This window comes from Chenopodium album, chromosome 22 (assembly GCF_948465745.1).
Source record: "Chenopodium album chromosome 22, dcCheAlbu1.1, whole genome shotgun sequence".
NCBI classification, from domain to species: Eukaryota; Viridiplantae; Streptophyta; class Magnoliopsida; order Caryophyllales; family Amaranthaceae; genus Chenopodium; species Chenopodium album.
The window spans coordinates 10,001-16,194 of record NC_137855.1 but is presented as its reverse complement, the minus strand read 5'-3'; the positions used below and the strand labels follow the sequence as shown (position 1 = coordinate 16,194).

At 33.9% G+C, this 6,194-nt stretch overlaps 1 pseudogene across 1 annotated transcript in view; it reads left to right on the top strand.

Annotated features, from left to right (window-relative positions):
• Positions 1 to 761: 761 nt before the first annotated feature.
• The window catches only part of LOC145605923 (RNA polymerase II C-terminal domain phosphatase-like 4), a 7,505-nt pseudogene continuing 2,072 nt past the window's right edge, over positions 762 to 6,194 (top strand). The window contains exons 1-8 of the transcript XR_014105160.1: positions 762 to 1,093; positions 1,394 to 1,479; positions 1,603 to 1,715; positions 2,066 to 2,246; positions 3,508 to 3,712; positions 3,760 to 3,845; positions 5,761 to 5,949; positions 6,038 to 6,076. The product of XR_014105160.1 is annotated as an RNA polymerase II C-terminal domain phosphatase-like 4 (transcript). The remainder of the gene's footprint in view (positions 1,094 to 1,393; positions 1,480 to 1,602; positions 1,716 to 2,065; positions 2,247 to 3,507; positions 3,713 to 3,759; positions 3,846 to 5,760; positions 5,950 to 6,037; positions 6,077 to 6,194) is intronic.

The window sequence follows — 6,194 nt, the reverse complement described above, 5'->3', positions numbered from 1 at the left end:
AAGTAATTGTTCACTTGTTGGTTGGTTATACACCACCCAACTCTCCTTATATTCATATCATCTGGAAGTGTCCAAATCCCTAGTCAGTCAGGTTCTTAAGGTTTGTGAAAGATTTTCATACTTAATGCTTTTCCCACAAAAACAAAATTCACTTTTCACATCCCCAATTTTCCTCCCCCTTCTCTCTACTTTCTCTCTCGACATTTATTTCCTCCGATTACTAACTTGAGCTTCGGATATAAATATTTCGACAAGAAATATTCCTTTGTGCAAGTACTCATCCGAGGTGATTGAACGAACTAACATTTGAATCCCCCGTAAACAATAACAATTGCATATTTCATGTTATGCAACTGGTTGTATGATAGGATTTGGGGCATAAGTTGATGAGGAAGTTGTAATGCATAACAGTTATGCACAACTAATCTTACATAGCAAACCTTTTTACCTCGTAGTACTATTGTTACCGTTTAGTAGTATTATTGAAACAGTTCAGTACTACTGGAGCATGAAAAATACTGCTGAAACCATTCATTAGTACTATTATTTATAAAATTGCCACTGATATGTATTTTTTTTTTTTTTGGAAAGATATTTATTTGTTTGTACATAACTGTTGTTTACAAGACAAATATTTAATCGGATGAGAGGCAATTAGGGCTTAGGCAGTCAAACAAATTTTATTTGCTTGGGGGTATTTTTGGGTTTTTCTCCCATCTTGTTCGGTTTAGCTCCATCTTAGGTTTTGTTCGTCGATATAATTCTGGGTTTTTTCGTGAGTCGAAATACAAATATTTTTGCATTTTTTCGTAATTGCTAATGCGGCTCAATCATCAGTATTTTTTAAAGTAAACTAGCATAATAAATGTTAATTCGGCTCAAATTATCAATTGTTAGTTGGCATTAAATCATTTTCGTTGCAATTGTGAATGTTGCAGTTGCAGATGAGTGTTGCAACTGATTCTCCTGTTAATTTATCAAGTAGTGATGATTTTTTGGCAATTGTTGATGCTGAGTTAGACTCTGCCTCCTCTGATCAATCCCCAGATCAAGACATTGATGCTAATGAAGATAATGATGACGAAATTGAAAGGTTATATCATGTATACTATTGGATTATCTTTTGTCCCCTTTTCAATTGAATTTTTACTTTTCTAGATTTAATTTTTAGACACACTGAAATCAAATTATGAACCTTTTCTTCTTCTTCTTTTTTTCTTTTCTTCGTATTGCTTTCGCCATATATTTTTAGGTATTATTAGTTTAATTGATTGCTCTTACGATACTATGAATTTGGGTAAGTGTTTTTTTGTCAGAGTTGTTATTCTATTCCTTTCTATCAATCTGCAATTAGTTTAAACTTCTAATTTCTATTAAATGCTTCAATTATTAGGATCAAAAGGCGCAAAGTGTTGGAAATCGAAAACGGAGAGGAGGTGCAAAGTTTAAGTTCCTATGTGGTGGCTGAAGAAGAGGTAGGTCTGTTTTAAAGTCTAGAATTAATTGATAATAAAGCTATTTTTTTTAAAGAGTTTTCTTTGTTTATATATTGAATTTTAACGTCGAATTTTTAATTTTCTATATACTGTTTCACTAATCCAGATGAAGATGTAAAAGATTCATGTCCACATCCGGGTTTCCTGAGAGATATGTGCATTTGTTGTGGAAAGAGAATGGAGGACAGTGCTGGTGTTGCATTCGGATACATTCACAAGGTATATCACTAATCCGATCGATTTGAACACACTTAAGCGAGGTTGATCACATGCACCAAAAAATGAAAACCACAATTACACAAAACTTTTAGCTTGCAATGTAACCTACAATCCTACATATATTGAATTCATGATAAATCATTGTAGAGCTATAAAAGTATAAAGAATTAAAGAGTATATTGGATTGATCTCCGTCCTTTGTTACATTTTGTTCCTGCCTCATTGTCATTGCAATGTACTGCAGTGCTATGGTATTACTATTGGAAAGCCTTTATTTGATTTTTTTTGCTGAATTATATCTTGAAAAGTTTTTTGTAGTATATTGAGATCCTTAGAAATTGCAACTGCAGGACTTGAGACTTGGTAGTGATGAGATCTCACGGTTACGCAATGCTGATGTGAAGGCTTTGCTTCGCCGTAAGAAACTGTATTTAGTACTTGATTTGGATCACACATTGCTGAATTCAACTCGATTAGAAGATATAAATGCAGAAGAGGAGTACTTAAAGGGTCACACTGACTCCTTTCAAGGTTGGTCCGTTTACACTCTTTCTGTGTCTCTGTCTTAGTATGTTTCACTAATGAAAAATATTGGCAATGGCCCCTTTTGCTAAAAATTGACCGTCTTTGGTTAGAAAAACAAGTACAGTCCAACTGTCCAAGACACTTGGTTGAACCAAGGTCATACAACTAAAGCAGGTCATAGCATGGCCTTTTTACACCTGTAGCACATAACTAACAATGTTACAATTTATCGATTTTCTTCATTGTTCCGCGATCTTCTCTGTCCTGTAAGTTGTCTAATTCTAATGTTTGATACTGTATTAGATTTTTTTGTACAGTGGAAGCCACAGTTCTGATTGATTCCAGCAAACGGCTTCATAACTGACCTTCCAAATCTTTTAGACAGACACTAGGGGCTGCCCATTGCCATTGCTACGTTTTTTCCCCTCCTAAAGCTGGTTCCTCTAAAGCTCCTTAACTGTTGCATCCAGTCAGCTACTTGATTATTTTTTTCTTTTGTTTGAAATGAAACCATTGTGTCAATATGATCATACATTTCATATGTTCATCACAAGGAGAAAACAAATGCTTCAACGTTTCATTTGCATTTCTAGAAATGGGACACAATTTATTGCTGTGTATACACAGTTTTCCAATCTTGCTCTTGATGTAGTCTGTTCTGACATGCAAATTATTGACTTCTAGTTTCTCATTTGGCGCTTTCACAAGCTATATTGTGCGAGTTCTTTTGAGTCTGACTTTAGTTATATAGCGTCAGCTATCTTTTATGGGGCATGAGATATGTATCCTTGTTTCTTTATTATTTTAATAGAAGATATATGTAAATGTGTTGTATTGTTGACTCTATTTTGCAAGTCTTCTTTAAGATGGATTTGTTTAGACAAACAAATCATCGAATCAATTTTTTCCTTTATCGAGATTGCACATGCACATCTCATGTAGGTTTGAGACTTGTGCTTTTGGGCCTTTCTGCTTCCCTGTTGAGAAATGTAAATGGCCAAATGGGCATAGTATTAGTTACTTTGCAGATTCTGATTCATGCTAATACTGCCGTTACTGCTAGTTGTTTGTTTTGGTCTTATTGTCTACAAGGCATACTTATAATTTTCTTGCCTATTCAGGTATTATGCCCTCCTCATTTCTTCTTTTCCCCCACCTTCCAGCCTTTCCGTCTCATTATTTTCTCCCATCTTGTCCAAAAAACCATTTTAGTGGTCCTTTTGAGTTTGTCCTTTCTTATCTAATGTGCATACTTCACATCTGACAGATATCTCAAAGGGTAGTTTATTTCGACTCGATATGATGCGCATGATGACGAAGCTAAAGACCATTTGTCCGTACTTTTCTGCAAGAAGCAAGTAACTTGTTTGAAATGTATATTTATACCATGGGTGAGCGCCCTTATGCGATAGAAATGGCAAAGCTTCTTGATCCTGGGTGTGTATATTTTAATTCAAGAGTTATTTCTCCTTCGACTAAGCTAGGACGAACCTTCTTTCTTAAAGAGCTGGACGTCTCACCGATTGCACTCAAAGACATCAAAAGGGGTTGGATGTGGTATTGGGTCAAGAGAGTGCTGTTTTGATACTTGATGATACAGAAGCTGTAAGTGCTACTGTGTTCTCTTCCATTAATTTATTGTTCAGTTGGTAGTATCTTGTTCTTCACACCTTATCGTATTGTTCTGTATATATCTATTAGTTGTCTCCAAATTATATTTTGACGTTAATAGTGCTATTGTTGTCTTATCATCACTTCATGAGTTTCCCTGTTGTATTGATGGTTGTCTGTATAAATTGGATTTTTTATAATGGCCAATTCAAATTTTCATTTTTTGTTTTTTCATGTGTGGAATAATGTTGGCGCCTTCTTTAAAGTGGCACAGACGATATAACTAGAACCATGGGCGTCCTGGCTATGTGGGTATGCATAATTCTGGCATGTTTATTTGTTCTATAAGTTACTCGTAATTTACAATGCACCCCACTATTTCAAATATTTACAAAGTTTCCTAAAATTACAGTTTAAAAATGAAAGAATAGCCATAAATATTAGCTGTTTTAAGGCATCTTCCTTTCACTTGTTCATTAATTGAGCCTGGAAGGGTAGTTGCAAGTCTTGCAACAATTTTTTTTATTTATTTATTTATTTTTTTTTTTATTGGAATCAACTTTAGGAGAACATCTTTGAACAAAGTAGAATCTCTTAGGAATAAAGCAATTGGAGCAATTAAGGTTTTAATCGTAGCTTAGGGGTGCATATTTTGAATTGCAGGTTTGCAAATTATTTCAATGTACAAGTTTGAAAAATTCCCTTATTATAAACATAAATATGACATGTCGAGACATCGACAAATTATTTATCTCTAGGTGTATTGTTAATACAAAGATGTGTTTGTTGCTTGGAAATAAGGATGGTTTTGATTGTAATCTGTTTGTAAACTTTGTTGATGTTGTTTTATGCATTATGAATTAGTCCCCATATTATAAGTTATGTAGGCCCTGTGTCATGTTATTTAACTCCTTTTCATTAATAAATTGGTACACAATAGCTTAAGAGCATGATTTTAGAACTTCAAGTCTCTTTTATTATGCAGATGAAAACCTCCTTTTTTTTTTTATTTTTTTATTTTTTACGGGAATTTTTTCTTAAAATGTGCTTTTAAAATGACATTGTTTACTTATTTGCAATTAGGAAGGGGCATACCCTTGGGTTGCAAGGCCCTTTTAAGCAAAGCCTTAGTTACCCTTATACCGTATGCAGAATATTTTAAAGACAACATTACAGGTTTAAGAGTAGGAAGTTTTGATAAGGAACAAGTCATCTTGATTTCTAAAATTTGAAGTATGATAGAAGTGCATTGAATAGGGTTTGAGTTTCTATTTTCTTGATAGCTATTGTTTGCAAGGTCTTTTTGCCTCCTGGTTGTATTCTTCTTTCTTCTTCTAAATAATAAGTTTCTTGTCTAAAGTAGTCTGTCTAATGGCTACTCATGGAGCATCAATCGGCTTATTTGTAACCGGAAAGCATTTGCCACACTGATGGAAGAGATAAAAGTCATAAAACATACTCCCTTGTGAAAATGTACAGTACCATATCATTTGTTAAGAATATATTTTATTGTTTCTACTTGCAACCATCTTCTATATATACTTGTTCACTTTCTTTTTCCAAAACAAAATGCTTATTGTTATGCTAAATGTTAGTTTGTTGTCAAAATTTTGTATTTTGCTTTGTCAATTTAAAACCTGGGCCAAGTCTGTCTAACCATGTTCTTTTGAAACTTGGAGTTTGACAAGGTTTCGAGGGGTACTAAAGACTAACAATCTTAATTTATTATGATCAGATTGTTGGATTCACAATTGTTATTTGTATTGCCATCCCTAATTTATTTTGCGATTAAGGCTTTGTTGTTGTTGTATCGCCTTTCTTTAATTAATTTTACTGCTTGTGGAATGGAAACTCTTAAAGACGTGTATATTGGAAGCCTGAAAAATTTGGGAATTTTAAACATCTATAGGTTTGGCAAAAGCACAAGAAGAATTTGATTTTGATGGAAAGATATCACTACTTTTCCTCTAGCTGTCGCCAATTTGGCTTTAATTGTAAGTCGTTATCAGAGTTGAAAGGTGATGAGAATGAGGCAGATGGAGCACTTGCAACTGTTCTAGGAGTCCTTAAAAGCATTCATGAAAAATTCTTTGATCCTGTAAGATTTTTTGTTTTACTGAGTATAGTTGCTTGTTTTATCTACTTGAATGTGCTTAATGGCTTAATATCTTGTAATTTTCTTGTAGGAACATGGAGATGACTTTGCTGCAAGGGATGTGAGACAGGTGAAATCCTATTTCGTGTTATGTGCCTCTTGTGCTTTGATTTTGTTCAGGGGTTATATATTGTGGTAATTGGCTATTGAAGGAAGCTTTTATGCGAAAACTATAGTTCTTTTCGTGT